Source organism: Mesocricetus auratus, unplaced genomic scaffold (genome assembly GCF_017639785.1).
Source record: "Mesocricetus auratus isolate SY011 unplaced genomic scaffold, BCM_Maur_2.0 Super-Scaffold_100006, whole genome shotgun sequence".
Lineage (NCBI taxonomy): Eukaryota > Metazoa > Chordata > Mammalia > Rodentia > Cricetidae > Mesocricetus > Mesocricetus auratus.
This window is the reverse complement of record NW_024429190.1, coordinates 43,590,118-43,607,085: the sequence shown is the minus strand read 5'-3', so window position 1 is coordinate 43,607,085 and position 16,968 is coordinate 43,590,118.

Genomic DNA, 16,968 nt, shown 5'->3' with positions numbered 1-16,968 from the left:
CTGGCCTACTCTCTTAGAAAGTGGGCTTCTGGAATTCTAGGATTGACGGAAGGGGATGAGAATGCTGCTGGGGTGTGGGCACATACCTGGCCTTGGTGGCTTTCCTTAGCCATTGAGGGAGATTCCACAACTCCTTTCTTATATCCTTGGCTCTACACCCAGAACCAAATAGTCAAAGATGCCAAGTTCTGCTGCTTGGTGGGGCTGGAACTTTGCCCCAGTTCAAGTACATTTGTGTCACCTGTCTGTTGCTGATGATTCCTGCCACTGCTGAAGTGTTACTTCAATTCCTTATCACAAGCTGAAAGCTTAGCTAGGTGGGGGTCTTGCTCTGAGATCATCACTCCCTTTATTCCATTTAGCATCAGGCTTTTCTGTAATCTTTTATCTCCTTGAGCACTGGACTTAGCTCCATTGCACTTCTGGTGTTCCTTTTCTCCTGAAGTCATACATTTTGTATGTCTCTTTATCCTGCTTGGTCCTTTTCATTATAGCTCTGGATACAAGTGCTTACTAGCAGCCATAAGACACAGTCAACACTAGGCTGTCTTGAAATCTCCTCTGACAAAGCCATTAATAAAAAACTCTTCAGCTTAGCCTCAGGCAGATTTTTTAGGACAAAGACAAAAATCAGCCACATGCTTTGCCAACTTGTCATGTGAACAGTCTCTACACCAGTTGCTCATATTCTTCTCTGGAACCTCTTGAGCTGGGCCCACATAGCACTCAGCACCACTGTCTCCCAAGCTCCTACCAGCTCAGCCTATTAAGCACCCCTTGAAGCACATTTCTAGCCCAAAGATCCAAAGTCGTCCATACTCCTCTAAACAACAGTATGGTCAGGCCTGTCACAGCAACACCCCAGGCCCTAGTACCAACTACAGTCTTAGTCACTGTTTTACTGCTGTGAACTGAGTCATCTCCCCAGCCCCAGAAATGCATTTTTTAAATGAATCTGTAATTTAATTTTACCAACCAAGAACACTTCAGGCCTAAATGCCTTCACTATTGAATTAGACCACATCTTTCATTAAGAAAAACAATTATTTAACGTAAACTATTGCAGAGGATAGACATGTGCGGACTATTCCCCAAGTAGGTTTAAGAGGCCAGCACATGCCACATGTGGTGGTGCAGGATTTTAATCCTAGCACTAGAAGGCAGAGGCAGTTAGATCTCTGTGAGTTCAAGGACAGCCTGGTTTGTCTAAGTCCCAGGATAGCCTGAGCTATGTAGAGAGACTCTGTCTCATAAAACAAAACAAAAATAGAGGTCAGAACACTCTTGTGGCAAGATTCTTGCATAGATAGTATAAGAAAGAAAACTACAGGCCAAGCATAGTGGGTTTCTCACTTCTATTTCATCTAGCTCTCAAGCTATTGACTAATGCAATCCAAATTCAGGACTTGTCTTCCTCCTTTAATTGATAGAGTCTAGAAATGTCCTCACAGATACATCCATTTATGCTGACAATCAAGATTAATCATCATACTAGTCATGCAGGAAAAATATGAAGCACTGAGACCAAATTTACCTATTAAGGGGATTTATTTTGGAAACTCAAGGTTGATTTTCCTCTCAAAAGTTGTTATACTTCAGCACCTCTGGGCAGGAAGGACAGCATCTATAGCAATGTGACCCTGCCAGGTGCTTTTGTCCAGTGGGTCTGCATGATGTCGTAGTTCCAGCCATGATCTAGTGCCAAACCAGAAGTGAAGAAAATCTCCCTCAAACCTAGTCCACTTGTCAGAATCGAGTTCACTGAGTGAGAATGGACAGCTAGACAAGCCAGAAAGCAACTAGAGAAGGTAGCCCCAGACACTGAGAAATGATTAGGGTTATAGACATCAGTACCAGGCAGGACTTTCCTAATGTACGTATGGCCGCTGCTGGCATCCTCTGGCTTTAGATTAGAGCTGCTTCACCCTTTCAATACGAGCGAAATTCCAGGAATCTGGGACTGCTTGAGGTCTGGCTTCTCAGACCGAGCAGCTACAGATTCTCTGTCCCTCCAGTGTGCGGACGGCCATCGTTGAACTATGCAGCTCCTGCTGTGTAAGCGAGTCCAGCCCACCTTCTGTCCTCACGTAAACACGTGTCCCATTAGCTCTGTTCTCCTAGGGAACACCACCACTGAGAAACAGCCTCTATACTAGGGGATACAGTCGGTAGGCTTGCAAGATAAGAGGGCTGAATGTCCCACAGTAGCTGGAGATCACACAATTTAGAAACCGCTCATCCCAAGAACTTCAAGCTTGATTCGAAGGCAGGCCCTGGCTTAGAAGGTGGGAAAATCTGATTTTCTTCAGTATTTCAAGAGGCAATTTATGAAAACTAAGCCCACGAGATACTGATATATCAAATAAACTATCAGTTTTTGCACTATAGTGAGAAGCAAAGCTAAGCAGCTTGGATATTTACATCCTGGGAAGCAAGTAGCATCTTTAGGTTGGTGGGTTGTAGGCAGTGAACACATTCCTGGAGATTGCCTGTGGGGTCAAGGCCTCTTTTTCTATATTAACAAATTTAAAGTATGAATAAATGCTTCCGAGTGTATAAACCAACACTTACTGGCTTGGAACTGCCTTTTAATGGCGCTTTTCATTTCTTCAGTGTGGTTGCTCGTGTTGTGCAGAAATCGATCTGCTAAACTATGAGCATATCAGAGCATTTTATGACATCTAATGTCTGAGATAAACGCATCGCTTCTGGTGGTTTTCTGCACTGCCAGTTATAAATGCTCACATGATGCCGTTTTATAATATAAAAAGGTGTTTTAGATTCTAATAACAGCTCAGTTGTCTGGAGGTTCTGAGCTGTGTGGTTTTCTGAGATGGGTTTCTGTCTTACAGCTGGAGTGATATGGTTTATGATTCATTTGTACGAGCAGCTTCTAAGAGAAGCAATTCTGGGCGTTTTATAACTTAGACAATTGCAGTTTCTCTTGAGACCTTGTAAGCGTTCTGTGTTGCACAATCTCAAACCTAGTCCCGTGCTGGTTAACAACTGGATTCGTCCTGAGAATGTGTTGTAGGGGAAGTCCGCCATTGTGTAGACATACCTAACACAAAATTCTAATCACTAAGTGGTGTGGCCCATCTGTGACTGGAATATTATTAGCTGGTACATGAACACACATGTGATGCAGACCTACATATAACATAACTGGATATTGCTGGCAGGTTATTGACCTTGGGTCATTTCCTTTCCTTCTCTGGTTTTTTGTTTGTTTGTTTGGTTGGTTGGTTTGGGTTTTTTTGTTTGTTTTGTTTTTTGTGTCCAGTCTACATACTTCCTGCTCTCTTTCTGTTGCCGGTTTGAAGCAAGAGGGTGCAGCAGCCGGAACCACGTGCTGGAGCTGTGGACCTGCCCATGCCGCAGCACAGGTTGTGGAAGAGGGAGTCATTGGGGGACCGCTGTCAGTGCATCACTGTAGATGTCTCGGGAGAGAGAAACAGATTCCAATTGTTGGAGCAATTCCAGGTTTCAGTGTGCCACAGCAACGACTGTCATGGTGACCCCACAGACAGACTTTTCTTCGCTTTGGCTTTGTCCTTGTTGCTTTCCCAAGTAACCACAGTGGAACGCTGAGGCCAGACACTCCGGTTTGAATCCCGATTCTACCACTCACCACCGGTCCCTTGGAGTCTCTGAGATGCAGCTCTCTGACCTGCAGTATAATTGTGCTGACTTCACAAGGGGGCGTAAAGTTGGAACTGTAGTGGGGAATGCCTAGCTGCAATGCCAGTCAGTCTTGTGTTACCATAGCAACCAGCTGAGGTAGTGACCTATTAAGAGAAAAGGTGTATTTTGGCTCCTCACTTTTGAGGTTCTGGTCCGTGACTAGATGACACTGCTTTCGGGCCTAGGGTGAGACAGCGCATCATGGTGGGAGCGAACGGCAGAGCAGAACTCTTACCTGACCGTAGGGTGGAGACGGGAAAGATTGGGCATACCCCCAATGACCTGAAAACTCCCACTAGGTCCCATCGCTTCCCAATAGTGCCACAGCCTTTAATCCATGGCCCCCTGGAGGTCCCATATCCAACCCGCAGCAACAGGATTAGACTTTTCAAAAACCACCCTTGGGTGGCTTCCACGATGGCTGTTTCTGGAACTATTTTGTCAGCCAGGAGACCCTCCAGTGGTGCCAGCAAAGCCGCACTGGCTCAGAACAGTAACCCATGTTCTTGAGTCACGGCAGAAGACTGTTGCCATAAGTCCTTCTCTCTGCCAGAGGCAGACAGCAGTTGGTACTGTGCCACGAGTCCTTGCTGTGCCTCTCTGGAACTCTTTGGCCAGGAAGGAGGCCCAGTCCAGGATGTCTCGGTTAGTGTTAATTGTCCTGCATCTGTAATCTCCTAGGAGACAGTCACTTGAAGCCAAGGAGGGTTTATCTTGATTACATGAATTGGTGTAAGAAGACCCATCTTAGTTGTAGAGTGGACAGTTCCTGGGCAGGGGGTTCTGAACTGCATCTGTGGAGACAGGGAGCTGAGCAGCAGTCTACATTGGTCCCTCTCTGTTCTCCTGATTGTGGGCGTGATGTGAGCTGATACTTCAGACTTTCCGCTGTGGTGATATATTATTTGTGACTTATTAAAGATTATCTGAGGATTCAAAAAGAAAAGTCAGCCTGCTGCTAGCTCTTCCTCTAGCTCAGGATGAAAGGGCTGATCCATAAGCTCTTTACCAAGCCTCAGACTGCTGCCTCTCCTCAGTGTGGTTGGAGAATGTATGTCTTCCTATCCTCAATGTGGCTGGAGAATGAATGCTTAATACTGACTACTGAAGACCCTGCTCCTATCCTTTATAACACTCTAGTGCTGGGATTAAAGGCGTGTGATCCCAGGTGCTGAGATCATCTTGTGTGGCTGCTTCTCTTTAGGACTGGATCAATCTTGTGTAGATCTTGGTGGCCTTGGAACTCACAGAGATCTGTCTACCTCATTATCCCGAGTCCTAGGATTAAAGGTGTGTGCCACCACCTCCTAGCTTCTGGCTGCTGGGATTAAAAGTGTGTATCACCACTGCCTGATCTCTGTGGCTTGAGGCTGACTTTGCTTTCTGAATCCTCAGGTAAGCTTTAGTAAATCATCAACAATATATCACCACACCTCCTGTCTTGACTTCCCCAGCATGACGGACCCCTCGAACTGTGAGCGGAAACAAGCCTTACTTCCCTTAAGTTGCTTTGGTTTGTGTACTTTATCACAGCAACAGCAAAGAAACTTAAGACACAGGCTCAGAGTTCTCTGTTTTTCCCTTCATCCACCCATCCATTCATTTCTCCCTTGTACTGGCTGCTTTTGTGTGTCAACTTGACACAAGCTGGAGTCATCAGAGAGGAAGGAGCCTCAGCTGAGGAAATGCCACCTGAGATCCAGCTGTAAGGCATTTTCTCATTTAGTGATCAATGAGGGAGGACCCAGCACATGGTGGGTGGTGCTATCCCTGGGTTGCTGGTCCTGGGTTCTATGAGAAGGTGGGCTGAGCAAGCCAGGGGAAGCAAGCCAGTAAGCAGCACCCTCCACACCTTCTGCATCTGCTCCTGCCTCCAGGATCCTGCCCTGTTTGAGCTCCTGTCCTGTCTTCTTCAGTGATGAACAGCAATGCTGAAGTGCAAGCTAAACAAACCCTCTCCTCCCCTACTTTTCGGGCATGGTGTTTCATTGCAGCAATAGAAACCCTAAGACATTTGTGCACATCCCCATCTACGTCTGTCTGTCCATCCATTCCCCCACGCAATCAATACTTACCACATGCCAATTGTGTCAGGCGCTATGCTAGGGTCTGGGGGGGACAGAAACAGGGAGAGAAAGGCCCTCCCCACTCTCTCTTGAAACCCCCCCAGTGAGAGGAGAGGACAGGGTGGCAGGCGTTCTGGTGTGAGTGTGGCTGACAGATGTCAGAGATGGCCCACAGCAAAGTCAGGAAGGGTCTAGCAGAAACAACTGTATGCCTCGGAACAGTTCCTGCAAAACGGTGAAAAGCTGCTTCTGCCACAACCAGTATCATGCCAAAATCTACCTTTTAGGCCCACCTGCCTGCTGCATTCTTTAGATACAATATCATGTCACCTGCCTTTCCAAGACCTGACTTGCCCTTCTGGCTTTAACAGAGCACAGGGCTCTGGTGTCCCTCAACTGCCGAAATCTCTTCTGTGTCTACTCCCTTCCCCACAAGCACTAAAATTTGACCCAAAGGAGCACAAATACAAGACATCCTGGATCTTTAAAAATAATTTATTTATGTCTATTTTATCTGTATTAGTGTTTTGTTTGCACGTGTGTCTGTGTGAGGGTGTCAGATCCCCTGCAACTGGAGTTACAGACAGTTGTGAGTGTTGGGAATTAAACCCCAGTTCTCTGGAAGAGCAGTCAGTGCTTTTAACCACTGAGCAATCTCAGCGTTTTATTTTATTATATTTTAAGCATATTCTATATACATGTAGATAATATACCTGTACCATATACTATGGTGATATATTATTTATTTCTGCCTGAGGGTACAGAAAGCAAAGTTAGCCACAAGCCGTAGAGCCAGGCAATGGTGACATACACCTTTAATCCCAGCAACCATACTAGCTAGCCATAGAGCCAGGTGGTAGTGGCACACACTTTTGATCCCAGGACTCAAGAGACAAGCAGATGGATCTCTGTTAGTTTAAGGCCACACTGAGCTACATGAAATCGATCCAGTCCTAAAGAGAAACAGCTCACACAAAGGTAATCTCAGTACCTGGGATTACACACCTTTAATCCCAGCCCTAGGAAGTATAAAAGGGCCTCATGAAAGATTTAGTCTCCAGCCACTTTGAGGAGAGGCAGCAGTCTAGGATCGCAGTCTGAGGATTTGTGAAGCTCGCAGGATCACCCTTTCAGTCTGAGGTAGAGGTAAGAGGTAGTGGCTCGCTGCTTTGCTAATCTGACCCTCAGCTTGAACTCTAGTATCTGTCTCTGGGTTTGTATTAATTGTGTTACAATATACCTTAAAGTGGAATCTACATGTGTATAGATTTGCAGACCTGGACATTATATGTAAGTACTATTATGTACATGAATGTGCACCCTGTACACTCCAGTTCCTGAGAATCCTAATTACTTGGTTGAGATTAACTGTTGCTTCCTCAGAAGTGAAGATACAGCCAACTTCCCTGATTGAAGAAGCAAAAGACTGTCCACAGCGTATTTTACCATCAGAGAGAAACCTGAGAAGTCCAGCAAATGTTGGAACCGCATGAGTGATAGGAAATCTATTCTACCTTTCACTTTTGAGAAAGGGTTCTTCTTTATAGCAAAAGTGTGAGTGATTTCTTCCATTCCTTTCAAACTAGAATAAGGCTCCATGATACACCCCAAAGCAGGAGTGGGTCACCACTGAGTCACTGGATGTTTCCTGATGATGTCATTCAAGTGTACTGTTATCTCTTCCATAACCCTCTCAACAGCATCTCTCTAGTAATGACTCCACATGGCCATGAGAGGAACCCTTAGGGATCAGACAGGGGAAGAAAGATTTTAGATACTCTTAGTTAAAAATGGCTCTGTGTTAATGCCATTCATAATAGCAACTATCAATGCATGTATAACTAACACACACCCCTCCCTGTGTTGGGCACTATTGATACAGTCCTGCATTTAGTGTTTGAGACAGTCTTCCATTTACATCTCATAGGTGTTCTGGGAGGTAGGCTCTAATTTTCATGCCAGTCCTTCAAACGAGGATGGTAAAACACAGAGAGATCCAATAACCCAAAGTCACACGGAACTAGGACCTGATGTGGGGGCACCCTGGTTCTCGAGTCCCAGCTTCTTTCTCCTAAGCTTCACTGCCATCACCAGCATGATCACCGACCTCCCGGCCCTGGAAGCACAGGAAGAACCATGGAGAAGGGTAACCCATCGCAAGAACCCCAGCTCATGCTAGAGACTTGTTTCTTCCTGATCTCCAGCAGGGGGCGCGAATGGCTTAAATTATCTAGGTTCCCGCTTGAGGAAAAACCCAGATTCTAAACCATTGTTCATTTCTCTTGAAATATTTCAATTGTACTGACTGAAGGAAAGATCCAGCACACGGGAAAAATCAAAGAATGTTCCAGTACATTTCTTGGAGGACTTGCAAATGGGCGCTGATAATCAGGAGCCAATGAAATTGCTGCAGTACGTGGGAAAGCCTGCTCACCGTTCGCTTGCACCTCCTTGACTGTGTGGAGTGGAGCCCCCTGCTTTGTAAAGTCTGGAAGTTCATCTTGTCCACACTCACTGCAATGCCCCTTTGTGCTGGGAAGTTTTCTGTCTAGTGGTGTTTGCCACATCCTATGCAGGGAGTTACCTCAGAGGGACCGCCCCAGAAGGCCACACCTCCACCTGCACAGCTCTTGGAGGGCAGATCAGAAGGGCTTCCTTGGAAATCTCTCTCTGAGGGGGTCCCTGCATTCTCCCTGGCGCCTCTCTATCCTTTCAGTACACAGCTGACGAGTGGTCATTGTGTATTTGTTTCTCTGTGTAGTCCTGGCTGTCCTGGAGCTCATTCTGTGGACCAGGCTGACCTCGAACTCAGGGATCTGCCTGCCTCTGCCTTCCAGATCCTGGGACTAAAGGCTTGTGCCACTCTGGAGCTTTTAGGCAAATGGACCAAGTTCCTTCTTGGGTTTACATAAGTTTCTCCCTCCTTGTACATGTGTCGCTGCTACTCTGAGGAGGGGACCCTCAGCAGTCTCTCTGTTATGGCTTATTTGTGCCCCGTGAAGACTATATGTGACAGCCATAAGGCGATGTTTGTAGGCGGTGAACTTTTGGAGGTGCTGAGATCCTGAATGAATGTGGCTAGTGCCTGAGGAAAACCCTGCTCGTCTGCTGTGAGGGCCATAGCTGGATGCCCTCCGTGACTATAGATGGGCATCTCACCAGATACCAGATCTCTGAGTGCCTTAATCTTGAGCTCCCAGACTCCAGAACTCTCAGCAACATATTTGTGTTTGTAAAGAGTCTAAGTTTGTGATATTTTGCTTGCTGCCGCAAAATGGATAAAGATGCCCCCCCCCCTGCCCTCAAGCGGTCTTTTTCTGTGTGTTCTGTGACCTGAGGAAGTAGGAGCAACACTAACTCAGAGGGAAATGTCCACTGCAGTCTCCAGTCAGGGCTTCAGAATCTACTTCAGGCTCACCAGCAGCCCCTGGGCAGGCTGCTAACCCACTCTGCACCACAGTTTCCTTCCTAGTGAAATGAAAACAGTGAGCGCCACCCTCAGAGTGGCTGAACCCGTCCCACAAACACGGTAGGATTTGGGGCTCATAGTCCGGTACACAGGAAGCACTCTGTATCTGTGCAGGCCAGGACTCCATAGAAAGGAACTTGTCATCTCTCGCTGCTGAGGTCTCTACTAATGTCTCAGCTGATTCTTCTACACTGGTGGCATGACCAAACTTTGGTCTTTCCCCAGGGAGCATGTCACCCATCCCTCCACTTTCCGGATCGCAAACTCCTGCTGGAAGTTCAGTCTCTGGAGTCAGGTGTCTGGGCACCTGGCCCTCAGAAGCAACAAGCTGGAGGCCAGTTGAAGTTCCGGAGGGCCTCTCTTCTGACTTTACTGCTTATTGATCTGGGACATTCGCAAATCAAAGGCCCATCTTGCGGTCTCCAGAGCTAAGGCCAAGCGGGCAAGCACACAATGCAGCCCTTCTCTGGAGGCCCTGTTTACCTTCCGGGAGCAGGCAGGGTGTGGCAGGAACTTCTGGGTGTTGAGAATTGCAGGGTGTGGTGAGAATGCTGGGTGTGGCTGCCCAGGCCAGACCTTGCAGAAAGCTGCCAAGCAACAAGTCTGGGGACCCAGCGGCCCAGGTCTGACTGTGGGGAAGAGTAACTTCAGCCCTCGTTTTCCTCACTTGCCGAACGCAATAACACAATAGCACACCAAAAACTTTCTCCCCTCGACATGGCCCTCCACAGCTTTCCTGTCATGCTAAAAAGCAAGCTGGCATGGCGGGGAGAGGGGGACTTCGTGGGAAGCTTGGCATCCACATTCACTGTCTTTGTGATGTTGGTAAATTGACTGGAAATTCCAACTTCACTCAAGTGCCCCTACAGCATTCCTTCCATCCAGGCTTGGGGCTGTGCCCGGATCCAGCCAGGATCGAGTGACCAGGGACCTCCAACCATCCAGGAGGTTATTTTGGTGCTCTAGAAGACCTGATAGTGCTCCGGGAAGAGAAGGATTTGAACTGGGAGGCAGGACACCATTCTCTACCTTGCAACTGGCCAGGTGAGACACCTGGACTAAGCAGGAATCCGTCCCACAGGCTGTGAGAACCAAAAGAACCAGCAGGTAGAGAGGGCTTAGAAGAGCCATGGCACCGGGAAGCCTCCGTAGTGACTGAAGCCATCCACCCTCCCCAGGCATGGCTCAGATGTGTCCATCCTTCAGGCCCACCAACCACACGTACCCACAACAGGCACGAATGTGGCCTAACACAAAACCATAAGTTACTTCAAACATTATGAGATCATTTACAATTAACAATAAAAAATAAAAGACACCCCTATTGTATGGTTCTGAAGGCAACTCAATCTCTTCCCCTTAGAACCTTAGAACCAAGAGGGGGTGAGACTCCCGAGCCAGTTTTCAGGGCTCCATGCTCCCCCACACCCACTGCTGCTGTCACCCAAAGGTTTGTAATCCCTGTGTAAATGCTAATCACACGCAGCAGTCTTCCTGGGCTCGACTGTCCGAGTGCGCTGTCTGGGGGTGCTCCAAGTTGCTGCTTTGGACTCCAGCCAACAATGAATGACTCAGTTGCATGAGAAAACAGATGGTCCAAGACCGTACAGCAACACAGTTGGGAGTGGAGCCCAGTTTGGGGGGTTTAGTTTTGGGTTTTTCTGTATCTGGAAAAAATGTAAAGCACACAAGCGTGCAGACCTCGGTGCTGCCTGCAAGAGAGGCCTCACAGAGGACTCCAGCATGGGGCAGATGTTCCGGGAACGGTGAGAGTGAGGACAGTGGCCCAGAGGCCTGGTGATGGCATTGAAGGTGGGCACGCCTGGCTTTGGAGTCTTGAGGTAGGTGTGGGAGGGCAGATGGACTTGACCAACCTTTCTGATTTGGAGAGATTGTGTAATGGGACGAGGAAAACATACTGGATGCCCCGAAGGTTCCCAGAACAGTCTTGGGCTCTTTCTGTGATGGCCTCGGGCTCTTTTGTGGTTGGAGAGAGACTCAGGACCCTTAGGGTGATGGCTTGGGAGTAAGAATTAGTGCTTTCTCAGCCCCACCCACTTCCAGCCCCTGGAGGTATTACAGAGACCTAGGGGACTGACTGCAGCCAAGTCCTGGCAGAGCTGAGCCTCCAGGGGAAAGGGGCATCTTAGGAAGCCACAGTCAGAAAACACCCACTATTTCAATTAGACATATTCAGACAGGTATTCCTAAGTGCCTACTGTGTGCTAGTGCAGGGCTGGAATACAGCAATGAAAAGATGACAAACTCTCCCGCCACACATTAGGTTCAGGTATGTTGCCATTCAGTTTTCAAAAGTCCTGTGTGCCACGAGACAGCTGTGACTTTGCCTACAAGGGGGAGACTGCTTCGGGTAGTGTCTTTCATGGCTTCTTCTCCATGTCCAGTGGTCTGGTGGCCCCAGAAATGAAGCTGTGGCTAAGTAGCCTCTCACCTTCAGCTTTCCTTTCTCTGGATTCAGCCCCTCCCTCCCCAGCCTTATTGCTTCATCAGGCTCAACTGAACCTGGTTTTTCCAGTTTCTCTTGGCAGAGACTCTGGTTGCCTGGAGGCTACTGCATCCTACACAGAAGTAGAAACCATCTTTTACTTCTGTGCATTTCTTTCTTGCTAAGTTGGTGCGCGCGCGCGCGCGCGCGTGTGTGTGTGTGTGTGTGTGTGTGTGTGTGTGTGTTGTTTCTGTTTTAAGACACAAATTATCCAAGAATGTAGCATGTTCACACAAAATTTAAAAGGAATATTTGGGACCATGAGAATTCTTTTTGTCCTTTTACACAGGGTTCCCTTCTTCCTCTTCTTGGCCTCTTTGTTCCTCTCATCTTCCTTGGTGGCTAGGAGAGAAAGGAGGTGGCTTAACCTGGCTGGTGAATATGGCATCAACACATAGACACTTACGAGAGGTGGCACCAGAAGACTCCGTGTGATGAATTTTCCCGACTTGCTCATCCTACCCATTAATCTTTTTAGTTGCCTTCCAACAGTTTGTTACCCTAGAGACCACAGTTTTGTCCTTTCCCTTCTCTGGAATTTATTGCTGTTCTCCCCACCTTGTAGTGCTGAGGCTTGAACCCTGTCTTTGAATATGTTGGCCAGCATTCTACCAACTGAGTTGTGTCCAAGATCTATTATCTTTTAAAAGATACACATTGTATCTAGCCCGGCGTTGGTGGCACACATCTTTAATGCCAGCACTCGGGAGGCAGAGGCTGGTGGACCTTTGTGAGTTTGAGCCCAGCCTGATCTACAGAGTGAGTGCCAGGACAGGCACCAAAGCAATACAGAGAAACCCTGACTTGAAACCCTCCCCCACAAAGATACTTGTATCTTTAAAAGTACATGTGTCTTTTATAAGATAGAACCAACAAGATGGTTCATTGGGTAAAGTGTCTGCCAGCAACCCTGGCGACTTCAGATCTACCATGGGAACAGCTCACTCCTAGGTATCAACTTCTATTTTACTTTTTAATTGCTGTGATAAAGCAGCATGACCAAGGCGACTTATGAAAGTACTTGCTTTGAGGCTTACAGTTGGAGGATATTAGAGTCCATGACCGTCATGGCAGTGAGCAAGGCATGATGCTGGAGTAGCGGCTGAGAGATCACATCTTAATCCACAAGCACAAGACAGAGAGAGAGAACTTGGAATGGTATGGACTTCTGGAAACTCAAAGCCAGTCCCCCAGGGTTACAACTCCTCCAACAAAGTCACACCTCCTAACCCTTCCCAATTGGGGACCAAGTATTCAGGCAATAAGTCTTTGGGGCCATTCTCATTCAAACCACCACAAATGCCAACAAGAATCTAAAAGGGCAGAAGGAAAGATATGTCTGACTGCTCTACAAAAATGTATTAGAAAGAAGTTAGAAGGGCTAGGCTGGGTGATGATCGCCTTTACTCCAAGCACTAACCTGGTCTATATAGCAAGTTCCAGGCCAATTAAAACTACATAGTAAAGCCTTGTTTATGAAGGAAGGGAGGGAGGAGAGGAGGAGGGGAGGGAGGAAAGAAGAAAGAGTGAACCCAGAGGGCTCAATCTACATATCACTGAATCTGCCACACCCTTAGCAATGTGTACAAACACTTGTCTTGTATCTATACCATGGGAAGAAGACTTTAGCTACTAAGGCTGGGTCATCTACCTTTCCTCATTGGAGTAGATTGGGTTTCATCAGCAGAACCTGAGGGTTACCGCCTAGTTAACTAGTGTAGCTCAGTTTGCAGCATGTCCCTAGAAAGGAGCTATGTACATTTTTATAAACACTATCAACACTCTCTGAAAGGTCTGTTGGTTTTTCTATTATGAGTGATTGAGAATGTCTTTTCCTGTAGCCATTCTTGTGGGTCACTTTCTTTTAAAAAATTATAAAGACTTACTTTTATCTTTAGTTATGTATATGTGTGCATCTGTGTAGGGGTTTGTGCACATGAGTGCAGGAGCCTGCAGAGGCCGGAAGCATCCGATCACCGGGTCCTGGAGTCGCAGATAGGTGTGAGCTGCTCCACAAGGGTGCTGGGAATCAAACTCAGGTCCTGTGGAAGAGCAGGAAACACTCTTAACAACGAGACAGGGTGGGAGTGTCTGCAGCCACCCCCACCCTGTCTCATTCATTTTTATCGTTTGCATGTCTTTATCCAATCTGAAACCATAGGTGGTAAAACAGTGGAAATAACTAATATATTGAGCAATGTACTGTGTGGCATTTTCCAAACACCACTTCATGCAATCCTGAAATTCAGCTAACTATGAGCCATTCTAGACAGGACAAGCTCAGAGAGGTTGAACCACTAGGTTCCAGTACAGAATGGCAGGGACAAGACAGACTGAACAAAGGTAGTTTGTTCTGTTCCAAGGAACTGAGGCTGTAGGGACAGACTTCATGAAAAGGTCTGTTATTGTTTTGGGGGGTTTTGTTTTGTTTTGTTGTTTGGGGTGGCAGTTGGTTTTTCAAAACAGGGTTTCTCTGTAGCTTTGGAACCTGTCCTTGGAACTCACTCTGTAGATTAGGCTGGCTTTGAACTCACAGAGATCTGCTTGCCTCTGCCTCCGGAGTGCTAGGATTACAGGCATGTGCCACCACCACCGGGCTTGTGTGAGATTTTTAAAAAGATTTCTTGAGGGTGTGTGTGGGTTTGTGCACATCGGCACAAGTTCCCCTGAAGTTCAGAAGAAGCAGCCGGATGCTCTGGAGCTAGAGTTATAGGAGATTGTAAACTTCCCTTTGTGGGTACCAGGAACTGAACTCAGGTCCTTCACAAGAGTAGCTGCCTCTCTTAACTGTGAAGCCATCTCTCCAGCCCCATATTGTTTTAAGAATGCCATGTGGAGCAGGGCCTGGTGACTTATATTTTTAATCCTAGCAGTTGGAAAGCAGAGGAAGGCAGATCTCTGTGAATCTGAGACTAGTCTAGTCTATCATTTGAGTTCCGAGTTCTATGGTGAGATGCCGTCTAAAATGAAACAAACGAGCAAACAAGCAAACGAACGAACAAATAAATAAGCAACTTTGTGAGGGCCAGTAAGATGGGTCAGCATTTAAAAGTACTCAACACACAGGCCTGGGACCCGAGTGTGCTCCCAGGAATGCATGGTAGAAGGAGAGACCTGAGCCCTGAAACACGGGAGAAACAGATGATCTTCTAGTCCTTTCCAGGGCTAATCTTAGCTTCTAGCAGTCAGGTACCACTCCTGGGTTAATGCTTGCCCTCCTGATTCACAAGGAGGTGTGTGTGTGTGTGTGTGTGTGTGTGTGTGTGTGTGTGTGTGTGCGTGTGTGACCACGCATTGTGCATCAGTATTTAAAACTGGTTAGAACTGAGAGGGCAGATCGAGAAACAGTCTGTGTTTTGGCTGGGAAAGGCAGTGACAGCAATTTGGGGAAGTGTCCTTGGCTGCTGTCATTTCTGAGAATGCCCAAAGACCTTCACATATGACAGCTCACAGGTCACCAGGGCAGCTCTGGAGACAATGAATTCAGAGACCTGGGATGTCCCTTCTGTTTCCTCCCTTCCTCCTCTGTGACCCTTTCCCCAGCTCCTCAACACCTCTTCCCTTTCCATGGCAGGAGCAGAACCACGGTGGGGAGGCCTCGGCGGCTGGATTTCTCTGATGGGCTGCAGATGCATTTGGTTATCAGCCAGGTGTGCAGCCACACGGGGGTCAGAGGTGCATTTCCTGCGAAGAGGCTGCGGTTTCGTGGGTCTTTCCAAACCCCGGGAGGGGCTTCATATTGCGCATGAACATTTAATGATGTTTTAACTACCCACTTCTTCCTCTCTGACTTCCCTTCGTGTTAATGGGCCTGGAGCAGCTGTGGGCACTTTTGGAGGGGGGGCGCACCTAAAGGAATATTAACTAGGATCTGTCATTTAGTTTGGGCTAAGTAGTGTCTAGTCACATGTTTTATGTCATTTCCAGGGCGTGTTTTGTCAGTTCGTTCCAGTGTGGGAACACTGCCAAGAATCCTTTTATCCGATTCTGCAGCCTGCACCTGACTAGAGAGGAAGCTGATGGACCTGGGGTTGTGTCACAATAAGAGTCTATTCTGCAAGGGTGAAACTCAATTAAAAGTCCCCCAGAAGTCCTAATAACCATTTCAGATAATTAGGGACTGTCCACCAGGAGCTACTCTTGTGGGGGATTGGCTTGCTTCTGGAATTTCTTGTGTTGTTTGTTTAAATCTGTTTCCAATTCATCATCCACAGAAGTAACTGACCAGTTATGCACTCTTGTTTTGATTCATTTTTCTTTGTTTCATCACTTTTCTCCTCTCTTTTTACCAGTGGGATTTTTTTGGGGGGGGGATAGACTCAATAACAAACTTTTCATTAAAATTAAATGAAGGGGCTAAAGAGATGGCTCAGGTTAAGAGCCATGACTGCTTTTGAAAAGGATGGGGCTGAGTTCCCAGCGCCCACATCAGGCGCTCACCACCACCTATGACTCTAATTCCAGGGCATACAATGCTCTCTGGCTTCAAGGACTCTTGCCTGCTGACAATGCATATAACTCAAGGTTTCTCTCTCTCTCTCTCTCTCTCTCTCTCTCTCTCTCTCTCTCTCTCTCTCTCTCTCTCTCTCTCTGTCTCTGTGTGTGTATGTCTCTGTGTGTGTGTGTCTGTCTGTCTGTCTCTCATGCCCACACACACATGCACACTTTTTAAAAATAAATGAATGTTTTAATTAATTAACTAATTAATTCAAGAAAAAACAAATTAGCAAGTGTCCTGTGTCCTAGGCATACCAATAAAAAGGAAACTAGGTCGGAAGTATGCAGGGTCAGAGGCTAGCCCATGCATAGCCCTGGCAGACGTTGGATAAATAAAATCATAAGCAAGGCATTGGCCATCAGCTCTGCTCCAAGTAGAAGTCCCTTCCTGCCCAGGACAGATCCAGAGAAGTAATGCAGCAGTGCAATGGTGTGTGGATCATTCATGGTTTTTCTTTAAAATGTGTTGCATTTATTTAAAGTGTGTGTGTGTGTGTGTGTGTGCGCGCGCACTCTCGTATGTGGTGATCAAAGGACAACTTGGCAGGAGTTGGTTCTCTCCTTCAGCTGTGTGTGTCCCCGGGATTGATCTCAGGTTGTCAGGCCTGGTGGCAAGTGCCCTTGCTAGGATGAGCCAGATTTCTGCCTCTATATGTTTCACAAGAAATAGATTTTATCAGAATGTCTACAGAAACAGAGTATAAACTTACAGTAACTATACACAGCATCTACTCATATATGATGCC